Consider the following 13,505-nt stretch of genomic DNA (forward strand, 5'->3'; position numbering starts at 1 on the left):
TTTCCAGAACCAAATTAAAAATAATTTATAACGCGCGCCCGTTCTCGATTTCTTGTCTTCGTGGCCGTAGCCGCCACGCCAGCTATGAATGAGCACAAACAAGGACACCAGACCGTCCGGCCCACGACGACGCACGGCTTGGTCGGCCAGTTAGTAGTGGCGCGTCTGAAACCTTTGGAAGCCCTGAACGAAAACCAATGCCTACATATGTACATACTCGCTTGCACCACAAGTCCACAACATTACAAACGAAACATCTTGTTCTTTTTAATAGGATTTCGATCGACGTATACGATGGTGATCACAAAAGCGAAAGGGGCGACCGGATGGATAAGGTGCATCCTTCAACCTGCTTAAAAGGTCTTTTCTCCATCGATTGTGTAGATGAAAGTGATATCTGGCGTGTAATGATAAATAAACCCATAATTATTGTCAATTTTTGGTCCTACAGTAATCAAAATAAGAATTGATGTTCGAAGAGCAGTCAATTAGCAATCGAAAAAAATCAATTCGTTAGAATCAGATTTATGAAAACATTTTACTGTTCAAATTGTACTCTATTATTTCATTATAGATAGCTTGAAACCGATTGCACCAACAATATTCTATCTAGTATGTAGCTGTGAATTGGAATGGTATAACCCATTAGGCACAGCGGACTTAAGAGATAATGCGCCAAAGAACAGCTCATGGCATAAAGAAGCCATAACCATACCTGAGGCTGGAGATTTCACGTGTCATTTGACATAATGTCATTTGAATGACATTTTGCCTCTCACGCCCCAGATTACATGTTTAAAGCTATGTCTTATTAGACAAAGTTGTAGGCACATTTAAGCGTTATACGTTTGACATACCTCAGGTATCGATAGCAAAACTTCTGAAAAAGTTCTGGAAAAATTATACAAACGAATGCAAATGACATTTTACAACACTGGCCATAACTATGCTAAACGTGCGTTACGTCTAACGTCCATTATGCTTAACGTATATGTATGCCTAACGAGACCTCAAATTGCCTAATTGGCAAATGCATGACATTACCATAGCTGATGTGGAGGGTTTGCGATTCCCGTTAGAGGATACTAACTTCGAACTCAAAGTATCTTTCGGTGAGTAAATATAGTTTGTGAAGCATGTTCAAGTACTACTTACATAAACAACATTGATGGACATACCTGAAATAAGAAAAAAATGATTAAATATTATCAAAATATGGTGTGAAAGAACAATTATATTATAAGCACTTTATGCAAGAAAATTAACTTCCACATCCATACCTAATCACTGTAAACCTAATCCTAGTTACCACGAGCACATTGGTTCCTTTTACTAACTGTTAATAATACTAGATAATATTGTTTGTAAATATCACAAAGAATCATGGCTCCGTAAAGTGTTACACACGCCTGAGCCTATGAAATAAATCAATAAAAAAAATTATTGGAATTTGTAAAAGCAAATGTGCCTTTCCTACTAAATTATGTTGGTAATGGACGTGCACATTAAGGACATAGTTGGAAGAGTACCACGATGGCAGTCAAGATGGCACCGGACCTTCCACGGGTCAACCCTACACCTCCCGCACCCTTCTCCCACCAGCATTCGAATGCTTCGAACAGCATCGAACAAAAGTTTAATATTCAAATTACTAACCTGTTCACAGCATATTTATTCACTTCCCGTGATAATGAACATGTTTATCCAAAGAGTCCTATGTATTTCGGCTCGAATAATATCATAAATCAGCAGTTTCGTGCCAATTTATTAGCCATTCGCGATTTGGTGGGTTTATCACTGCACTTCACTTCTTCTCAAAGGGCACTGAAAATATCAAGTTTTTACTCACTTCTCCGCACATGAACACCCCGAAATGTTGATGGAATGCAAATTAAACATCAATTTTCAAAATCAGTCACTTGTTTAAACCGAAAACTTAATATAAACTGCTATTTTTGCCCGAAAAAAAACGATTAAAAACTGATCGAGGAGTGAATGTAAACAACGGCACCGGCAGCAGCAAACTAATAAACAGGGTGGTTCAAAAAATAATTTTGCTCCGCTACGCTCAGTCGATTATGATTTATAATTTGGGTGTCATCCGATGGTTTGGGCTAGTTTGATTAGAGGCTTACCGTGCACAGGTCGTTTCAGGTTTGTATGACAGTTGATATGGTGAGGTTGAATTTAACATTATTCTGATTCTGGCACTCCGTCATTGGGCGATGGCGAGAAGGGGAGACCATATGACTGGATGAAATATTCAAGAGCTTCAACTCCATAGACAATCCATATAGAATGGTCGTTCCAATAGTTGGGAGTCGATTTTAAGCGAGGTTGCGAATCTTTAGCATGAAGATAGGTTTCTCAGAAGGCATCAGTGAAATGTGCAATTCAATAAAATACCCAGAATTTGTCTGTGATATCTATCACACAGATACTTCTAGTCTAGTCTACATAATCGCGCAAGGGGCGAATGCTTCATACAAAAAATGTGACGTGGGGGTGAGTGGGGTATAAAATGCTATTTTTGCGTTACGTAATCAATGGATCTTTCCTGCGGTGCAGTTTTCGTTCAGTGAAGTCTTAGGAATGTTGCTTTCAGCTATGTGGGTTCTCTTTTCGCCAGCGTTTGGAGGGGAGGCACTGTAGCCAGTGTAATAAAAGGTTTAGTTTCCCATACTAGTTTTCATACAAACTTGAACCGGCTTGCGCTCAACCAGTTTTTGTTCAAATTGGTTTTTGGAGGACACTCGGAGCATGGGACGGAATCGAGTGAGCGTGGTGGTGCTGGGTCGTTTTTTGAACCACCCTACTTTGTTTTTTTATGAATACGTCACCAATACTACTACAGTATATGACAGTTTTTATTGTACCAATACTTTCAAAGCTTTGTTTTGGTACTCAACCCACCTTCACCTTAATGTCTGAGATTATTCATATAAAGTTTTTTCATATAAATTTTCTATGAATGAAGTTGGCATTCTGTCAGTGATATAAGAACGGATAAATTGCAGAGCTGGATGAAGAGCTATTTTCTTACACAGTTTAACATAGAAAGCAAACAAAAAATAAACATAGGTTCTCTTTTGTCCATAATAAAGGCACTTTTACCATATGAAGTTTTCATACTATGTTTTTACTATCCTGAATTCCTGAGTGATACTGTGTTAAGAAATTATTATTTCAATTTTGATTGCCTAATATTACACAAATATTCAAAATACTGTTTAATGTTCAATAGTGTTTAATGCTCAATGCACACACCTAAAAACAAGTTATGGTGCTATCAAAAAATAGGGTGGCCCATCATCATATTGAAAAAATCATCATATTGGAAAACTGCCATATTATGTTCTACAAAGTTTTCCAATAAATTTTGCTGAAAAAGCTGATTTAGAGCATTTTACCTAATTTGATTAGGGTGTACCTAACAAAAAAGTTTTTTTATCTACTTTTTTGTTTTAGATTTCTCGAAAAAGTCGTCTTCGGGTGACTTTTGAATATCTTTTTCCGATCAAAAGTTATAATCGTTTTTCTGTCAAAATTACATTTTTTCATATGTTGATATTTCCGGTTACGGCAAACCCAAAAAATATGTTTACACGGCATTTGAAAGAGCAATTCATATTCTTTATTATGTCAAAAAAATGGAGATTTGTTATTTTTTTATCTCAAGTTTTACCAATTTGACTGAAGTCATGTTTTCAAAAGCTCCAAAAGTCTTCAGAAGATGACATCTGTGAAAAATAAAAATTGAAATGAGCAGATCATACATATTGTTTTTTGAGGGACACTCTAATCCTGGTAAGTAAAATTGCTCTAAACAAGTGAGCTTAAGAGCTACATAAAAAGTTTATATAGCAAAGTTGATTGGAAAAGGCTGCGTTACAATGTTGTAGAACATTTTATGTCAATCTTCCGCAAAATAAAAGAAAAGAAAATTTCACATTTTTATAAAATAGCCTACCCTATTTTTCGATAACTCTATAATAAGGGCCCAAGTATCCAGAACAACTTTGTAGAACAATTTTTTTTTCTTAAAAGTATACTTTAGGCCGAAAATGCATCTTTTGTGCCGTGTGAACATATTTTTTTGGGCTGCCCGGCCTCCGGTTAGACATCAACTTTTGAAAAAAAAATTCTGTCAGAAAAACCATTATAACTTTTGATCAGAAAAGATATTGAGCATATTTACCCAACAAAAATTGCATTTTTTGCAGGTCACCCGAAGACGACTTTTTTGAGAAATCTAAAACAAAAAAAGTAGATCAAAAATACGGTTTTCTAAGGTACACCCTAATCCAATTAGGTAAAACTGCTCTAAATCAGGCATCTTAAGAGCTACAGAAAAAGTTTTTTTAGCAAAATTTATTGGAATAATCTGCGCTATAACTTTGCGAAATTTAACATGTCAGTATTCCGAGAAATGAAAAAAAATATTTTCTAATTTTTTTATATGATGGGCCACCCTATTTTTTGGTAGCACCATAATATCCTGGGCCATAGTGCATTGACATATCCGAGCGTCACTTTTGACGTGTAATTAGGTCATATTTCAATTTTATATCACCAGTTTCTTTTTAAAAAAAATGAGGGTAAGCACGAGAATCGAATGTAAGTAAAATCCTAACACGTTACCACTCAACTATCTTCGTTTCTTGAAAAAGGGGTGATGGATGTATAACAGGTTACGCGCTTTGTACTGAATAAACATTTTACAACATCAAATCATCGACTACTTGAGCGTTAGTTGCGTCGTCGCACCGAGCGCTGAGTTTAAGTTTCATGACATGTAATTTTAAAACATCTGGCATTGAGAATTATACGATTCAGTTCATGTCATGGGCTTTTTTTTCAATAACGTCACACTTGTAATATTGATAATTTTTTAGTATGCAGGCATTGCAAACCATCCCATCATTTGATATTCACAGCAAACATACTGATGAAATTATGGGTTTTTGATCTAAGTTATCTATCCCTTTAGTAAAAACAAAGTTCAATGTTCGACTCAGAGAAACATTTTTTCACAACTATTGTTGGAGCATCACTTTCATAACGTAAACAAACACCAAAATGCACTCATCATCAGGATCATCATTGAATGCTCAAATGTTAATATCTTTTCAGTGTGTTCTCTGATTAAGGATAACATCATTGCACAAGCAAAGATAATATTTTGTGCTCAGATGATATTGCAATGCCTGGTTTAATGTTTAAATTTTATTTTTGGTTTAAGATTAAACTTTGAATTTTTGAATATTTAAACTTTGAATTTTGATTTTTTGGTTTTTGAAATTTAAATTTTGGTTTTAAAATTTTAAATTTTGACTTTTGAATTTTTGGATTTTGAATTTAAAATTTTAATTTTAAATTTTTGAATTTTGAACGTCAAATTTTGAATTTATCAATTATGAATTTTGAAACTTTTCTTTTAAATTTTGAAATTTTTCTTTTAAATTTTGAAATCTGAGTTTTGAATTTTAAATTTTTGTCTTTGAATTTTTGCCTTTCTCGTGCAACAAAATTGGATTGTATGACATTTGCCAGAAAACCATTTGCCAGAATCAATTTTCCAGAATGATTTTTGCCAGAAACCCATTTGCCAGAATGGACCATATGCCAGAAAGCCATTCCCCAGAATAGACAATTTGCCAGAATGTAATTTGCCAGATTGTACCATTCTCCAGAAATAGTAAGACTGGAGATTCGGATTATTTTGGTGGCTGAAGAATAGAAAAATAATTATATTAAGAAGGAAATTTTGCTTAACGGGAATTTGGCATTGTTTACTAATGAAGGGATTTTCGGTATAACTAATTTTCATAAAAGATATTATTTAACATATTAGACAGTTTATGGATACTATTTGTCAAAAATTACAATAATGTTTGTCTAAAACCAAACAAACTGCTTACGAATGGATATCATATTTCTTCGCCTCATTCCAGACACAGACTTCATTTTAAAAATTGAATCATACCTACAATTGGATAATATTATTTTAAACCATACTGGACGGCTATTGAAGAAGCTATATCTACAAAAAAAAAGTCTAGGCAATGCAAAATGTCTACTCCTAAAGAAGGAATCATATCCATAATTGCCATATTCAAACACGGGCATGGGCAAACACCCACTTTTAAAGAAGGGATAACATCTACCCTTGCCTTAATCGGAGCAAGCGCGTTCTTTAAAAAAAATGTTCCCAACCACCATTGCTTTAGCAAATGCCTATTTTCAAAGAATGGATCACATCCACCATTGCCTTAATCCGGACAAGCGCCTATTTTTAAAGAAGGAATAACATCCACCCTTGCCTTAATCCGGGCAAGCGGCTACTTTCAAAGAAGAAATCACATCTTCCATTTCATTAATCCTGCCAAAGGACTTTTTTAATATATGGTGGAATAACATCCACCATAGCCTTAATTCGGGCAAGCAGCTGCTTTAAAAGAAGGTATCGCATTCACCATTGCCTGAATCAGGGCAAGCTCCTTTGTTTTGAGAAGGGATCACATCGTCTATTTCATTAATCCGGGCAAACGCCTGCTTTTAAAGAAGGGATCACATTCACCATTGCCTTAATCCGGCCAAGCGCCTTCTTTTTGAGATGGTATCATACCCACCTGTATGGTGCGAATAGACTCGATTTGGTTGTCAAACTGAAGCCAATATTTTCTATTGTGCCGGAGCCAAGCATTGAAGATTGGGGTTATGTTCATTTAAGATCTTATATTGAAAAGTATTGTTATTATTATGCGAAAAAAAACTTAGTTTGAGTTTTGTTTGGAAAATTGGAAAAAAAAAATGGAAAATTAGTAGGAATACAACTAAAAAGCACTCGTTACGAAATTTCACGAGACTCAGCAGCTAGTTGGAGCAGGATGTATGTAAACCATCGTAAAATCATGTAGAGTCTCACGCATTTATGCGCCCTTATGGAGCATGGAAAGAGAAATTCGAAGAGCGGGAAATGTTTGACAGCCAAGTAACTGCAAAATAATTTGGCTTATGGGATATGCCAAAATTTCATGGCGTTATGAATTATTGTGCATACTGGGCAAACGCGTGAATGGCAAATAGAAGATGCCACTTGTCATAAGACGAGTTTGTACCTTCCCATTTAATTCCACCACTTGATTGTACCTTGACAGATACGTATTTCGAACTCAACAGTAAGGGCGTCTTCAGTGTCTCGTACTTGACTCGACTTCGACTCGGGTACAAACTCGTCTTATGACAAGTGAAGACATTCCACTAAAAAGCTCAAAATAATTTTCTTAAACAAATAGAAGATGACCAATTCTGGGGAATGGTGCATTCTGGCGAATGGCTTTCTGGGGAATGGTGCATTCTGGCAAACGGCTTTCTGGGGAATGGTCCATTCTGGCAAATTGATTCTGGCAAAATGCCTTCTGGCAAATGACTTTCTGGCGAATGTCATACAACCCAAAATTGTACCGAAAGGCTATCATCATACATGACGACTCAGCTCGTCGAACTGAGCAAATATCTGTCTGTCCGTGTGTATGTGTGTGTGTGCACACGAAAACCGAAAAACATTAGACAACTTTTCGTATAGTAATCCTTAACCGATTTTCTCGCAACAAGTTTTATTCGACAGGGAACAAAGGCTTGTTGATCACTATTGAATTTGATAACGATCGGTCGGCGGATGGATCTGCCGAGTACCTCCAGAAGCTCGACGAACGGATAAGTGCAATCAACGTTAGCGACAACATCAACGATCTATGGGAGTCGATCCTTGGAGCGGTGAGCACAACAGCACGAGAAGTGGTAGGCACTGCACAGAGGCGACCCAGGACGGGTTGGTTCGATGTGGAGTGTCAGAGAGTGACAGACGAGAAGAACGTTGCCAGAAGCCAAATGTTGGTGTCGGGTACCCGATCGAATAGAGATCGGTACAAGAAAGCAAGAGCAGCCGAAAAACGAACCCACTGCAGGAAGAAGAAAGAGTACGAAGAACAAGTTATTAGTGAGGAGCAGGAAAAAATGGAGCAGAACGATATGCGGAGCAGAACGATATGTCAATGGCGTGCGGAGAAAGACAGCGCCATCTCCCGTCATGTGCAACGACCAACAAGGGAATTTGCTGACAGATAAAACCGAAGTGGCTGCCAGGTGGAAGCAACGCTTCGAAACTTTGTTGAATAGTGGAAGTGACAGTGCATCGGTGAACAGAATAAATGTTAGCGACGATGGACAAGTTGTGGAGTCACCTACACTAGATGAGGTTTAAAAAGCTATTAAAGAGCTGAAAAACAATAAGGCTGCGGGGAAGGACCCGCTCCCGGCTGAACTTCTCAATCATGGCAGTGAGCAGCTCTTCATGAAGTTCTGCACCATATTATGTCGAAAATATGGGTAGACGAGGAAATGCCTGCTAGCTGGTTGGACGGCCTCATTTGCCATCTCTTTAAGAAAGGGCACAGACTGGAGTGCGCCAATTACCGAGGAATAATCTTCCTTAATTCGGCGTACAAAATTATGTCCCCTATTCTGTTCAACTGATTGAGACCGCTTGAAGAGTCCTTCGTCGGCGAATACCAAGCAGGTTTTCGTTAGTGCCGATCAACAACGGATCAAATGTTTACCTTGAGACAAATCCTTAATAAATTCCGGGAGTACAACATGCAGACACATCATCTGTTTACTGATATCAAAGCGGCGTACGATTCAGTGAAACGGAATGAATTATGGCAAATTATGCTTGAACATGGTTTTCCGGCGAAACTAATACGGCTGATTCGTATAACGTTGGATGGATCGAAATCAAGTGTAAGGGTTGCGGATGAAATATCGACGTCATTTGTTACCTTAGATGGATTAAAGCAGGGTGATGCACTCTCGAATCTACTGTTCAATGTAGCGCTCGAGGGAGCGATTAAATAGGAGAGCTGGCGTGCAAAGAAGCGGTACCATTATCACAAGATCGCATATGCTCCTGGGTTTTGCGGACGATATCAGAATTGATCGCCGTGCCGTGGAAGAGGCTTTTGTGCCTTTTAAGAGGGAGACAGCGAGGATTGGACTCACGATCTGGCAATCAACATGGGTTCATTAATGGTGGTGATAGTGAAATGGTGTTGGATGGTGAAAAATTTAAAGTGGTGGAAGAACGTGTGTATCTTGTAACATTAGTGACGTGCGATAATGATGTTACCCGCGAGGTGAAAAGGCGTATTGCAGCTGCAAATAGGGCTTATTGCGGACTTCGTAACCGGCTTAAGTCCCGTAGTCAGCAAATGAAAACAAAACTCGCGCTGTATACTACTCTGATTCTTCCGGTGGCTTTATACGGCCATGAAACATGGACGTTAAAGGAGGCTGATCGGAGAGCTTTCGGAGTGTTTGAGCGTAAGGTGCTGCGGACAATACTCGGCGGTAAACGAGAGAATGGTATCTGGCGGCGTCGCATGATTTACGAATTGTACCAGGTATATAAAGGGCTGGATATTATTAAGCTTCTACAACACGGCAGACTACGGTGGGCTGGACACGTTGTTCGTATGCCGGAAGAACGTCAAGCGAAGATAATATTTAGTAGAGAACCCGGAAGAGGCCGCAGGCTTCGTGGAAGGCCGCGTACACGATGGCTTTTTGCAGTTGAAGAGGACCTGAGGGCGCTCAATGTTCAGGGCGACTGGAAGCGATTGGCCCAGGATCGAATCCAGTAGAGAAGGATACTCCATTTAGCGTAGGTACATCGAAGAGCTGTAGCCCATCAAGTATCAATTAAGTAACGATCGGTCATTGCGTTAAAAAATTATGAAAAAATAGTATATCGAATCACATAAGCCCCATATAAGGTTGATGTCTTGACTAAATCCGAGAAAGGCACCACCAATGCTAGGTGGCTTAATCTGGGTTTTTATTTTGAACTTCAAATTTTGAATTTTGTGATTTTGATTATTTGATTTGGAATACAGACCCTATTCGAATTTTGAATGTAGATTTTTGAATTTTTGCCTTTCTCGTATACCTAGGAAAATAGGCTCAGAACTTATGGCCAAAATACTATATTTATATACAAGACACGCTTAAAAAAAAATTGGTAAATCTAATGCACGAGAAAGGTACCAACACCACTTGGTGGATTAATCAGGGTTTTTACTATAAATTTTGAATTTCGAATTTGGTTGAATTTTTAATTTTGGATTTTGAATTCTGATTCTTGAATTTTGATTTTCAAGCTTGAAATATTCTGAATTATATTGGAATTTGTATGAATTTTGATTACTAAATTTTGATTTTCAATATTGTAAGTTTTAATTCTTAAATTTGATTTTTGAGTATAGAGTTAGCAGTAGCCATCTAGCAAGTAAGTGCAGTGCGAGTTTTAGTCGTCGGGAAAATAATTGAATATCTATCTTGTGTTCGGTGGCTCATGCGCATGTATTGCGCTTTGCTCCGGTCGATCTTCGCGCGATCTTCGATAATTTGCAGTAGCCATAGAACAAGTAAGTGCAGTACGTGTTTTAGTCGTCGGGAAAAAATTAAATATCTATCTTGTGTTCGGTGGCTCATGCGCATGTATTGCGCTTTGCTCCGGTCGAAACAAGCGCGATTTTCAAAGGTTTGCAGTAGCCATAGAGCAAGCGTTGTGCAGTGCGTGTTTTTGGCATCGCGAAGTAATTAAAATATCGAATAAGTCTTCGGGAAAATAAGTAAAACACGCTTTGCTTTTCCGTTTTTTTTTTAATTTTCATGAATATAACGTCGTTCAAAAGAAATAATTAGTCGCTTACCAAGGCGATTTCCAATATATTTCCTTCCCAACTAACATACTATTCCTTTCCAGTGCGCTCATGGAGATGCAGAGGATTCCTCGGTCTCTTGTAGCAATGAGTGTCGAACTAATATTCCTCCCCTTATCCTAATTGACTGTGAGGACGTGGCCGGCATCGTTATTGGTCTTGAATTATTCTGGCGGACCTTCTACAATCCAGAATTGATTGCCCACATTTACTCTCCCTGATTAATCTAAATGTTCCCTACCGTCAGCATCGACTCAATTCATTTTTGATCTTCCAGGGTGCACGCACAAATTATGGACATAATGAACCATTCACTAGTATGTGCCGCATTTTTAATCGTTGTGCAACTGAATTTGATTTTCATATCTCTCGCTTCAACCTTCGGAAAAATACTTGCCGCCCCCAAACTAATACACTCTAGTTTAATGTTAGTCAGGATATTTAGTACTAAGAATCTGCAAATTGTAATAGTTTTAAGTAAACATTGTATCTGTTGGAAAATGTAATCTCTGAGAATATGAAAAGAAGAGGAGGTTTTCCGCCCTACTCAAGCGGTCTTTTCCCTGCTCCAAAATAAATAAATTAAAGAAACTCCGAAGCATGTACGTACAGTGAGAGAAGCTTTCTAGACTCGAGAAAACTATTCAATTGTTTCTCGGCCAATGGGTACAGTCAATCAAGCTAAGCTAAGCTAAGCTTATATTTGATTTTTGAATATGGAAATGAATTTACATGTTTGAATTTTGACTTTTGGACTTTGAATTTTTGAATTGTGATTTTTTTCAAATTTCAAATTTTGAACTTAGAAATTTTTGAGTAATGATTTTTAAATTTTGATTTTAATTTTAAACTTTGATTGTAAAATTTTGGGATTTGATTTTTTTACTAGCTGACCCGTCAAACTTTGTCTCGCCCAAAATGAATTAGTTAGCACAAACATTTATTTTGTATTCACAATTTAAGTTCTAATGTTTGCCCTGCGATTCTATTTCATTTGGCACAGAAAACTTCAAAAATTTTTTTTCCTATACATGCCAAATCTGGATCCATTTGCTTGGTTAGTTCTCGAAATCAGTCTTTTATTTGTATAGGAGCTCAAACCATCATAGAAACATTTCTGGTCTTCAAAAACCTCCACATGCCTAAAGCGGGAAGGGATCTTAACCATCTTGAGAAACTTCCCCGGTCCAAAAAACCCCTGTACACAAATTACCACGCTGATCGGTTCAGTAATTTTTGAGTCTATAAGGGTCAGACAGACAGAAATACATTTTTATGTATAGGGGAAGTGCACCGGTTTTGGCCACCTTAGTGCCTAATTTGGCCAACCCTGAAAAATACATATTTTTCTAACATAATTGATCAGTAGAAGCGTGAGAGAAATAATAAAACCCTTGTTGGAAATAATAAAACCCTTGTTGGAAATAATAAAACCATGGCCAAAACCGGTACAGTTCCCCTATAGATTTTAAATTATTGATTTTAAATTTTTATGTATTATTTTAAATTTATTTCGTTTTTTCAATTATTAGATATTAATTATTGATTTTGATGTTTTACTTTTATTTTTTGTTTCGAAATATTATTAGCAGTTTTCAATGCATATTTCCAAATATTATTTTTTTCAAGGCCGTTACAATTACAAATATTTTATTAAAATCATGTCCCACTGGCCGAGGAGGGGATAATAAAAAATAAATACAAAAATGAAAAAAAAAACAAAAGACTCCTCGGATTTGTAAAAGAATGTTTTGGAAATTCAGTAGCCGCTGGCTCATTCAGTATCCGCTAAGTTACGAAAAGGCCGACGGAGGTCCTTCGTGGCTTAGTTGATTAAAGCATCAGTCTAGCGTACTGAGGATCGTGGGTTCGAGTCCCATCGAAAGGAAAGTGGTTACTTCCAATACATTTTTCAAACCAAACTTTTCCACGTAATGTGCATATTCACATCTAAGTTTAAGAACATTGTAAATAAATGTCCATGTCGGGTGGTTTAATACCCGGAACATAGGCAATTAACTTTGATTAAACTGATTTTTTTTGTTGGCCTCCCAAAATATTATTTTTGGGCAAAAAATACGAGGGGACGACACAACTGTTTTTTTTTAATATTCGAATCGGACTACTTTAAAATTTTGAATTTGGGATTTTAACATTTAAAATTAATTTTAAATTTTTATACTGTTCATTTTTTTATTAAATTTGATATTCTTCTTTTCTTTTAAATATTATTATAATATCAATTTGAATTTAAATTTATTTAATTATTGTTATTTGTGTTGAGTCTGGTTTGGTGCCTTGGTGTGTCCTTTTTTATGTTCATCACTGCTTGGCACACGCTGTTGTTATTTCATCAATTGAAAAAAAAAACAATCAAACAGAAAAACAATTCTTCAATCGATAAGAGAGAAGCATTATTTAGACAGCACTCATATTCCTTAGTGTTCATTACTCAGGCGTTATCCAATCAAATGGCTTGATTTTCTGTATATCACTGCAAACCTGGAGATACTAGCCATGTACTTATAGCCCAAGTAATACGGTTGTTATGCGTCCGAGTTGTAGACATTGGGGACGGGAATAGAGAAGTTGCCCAAATGGTTCTTCTAATCCGGTGAAAATGGTTTTCGACAACGATCCGACGGGCACAAGAACACTAGCAGCACAATTCAATAAATTCGGTTACAGCAACTTCTAAATGACTTAATCTGGTCCAATAGA

At 37.0% G+C, this 13,505-nt stretch overlaps 1 protein-coding gene across 3 annotated transcripts in view; it reads right to left on the reverse strand.

Annotated features, from left to right (window-relative positions):
* The window catches only part of LOC134211174 (eukaryotic translation initiation factor 5B-like), a 492,524-nt gene that overhangs the window by 113,194 nt on the left and 365,825 nt on the right, over positions 1–13,505 (reverse strand). The window lies entirely within an intron of this gene.

This window comes from Armigeres subalbatus, chromosome 2 (assembly GCF_024139115.2).
Source record: "Armigeres subalbatus isolate Guangzhou_Male chromosome 2, GZ_Asu_2, whole genome shotgun sequence".
NCBI classification, from domain to species: Eukaryota; Metazoa; Arthropoda; class Insecta; order Diptera; family Culicidae; genus Armigeres; species Armigeres subalbatus.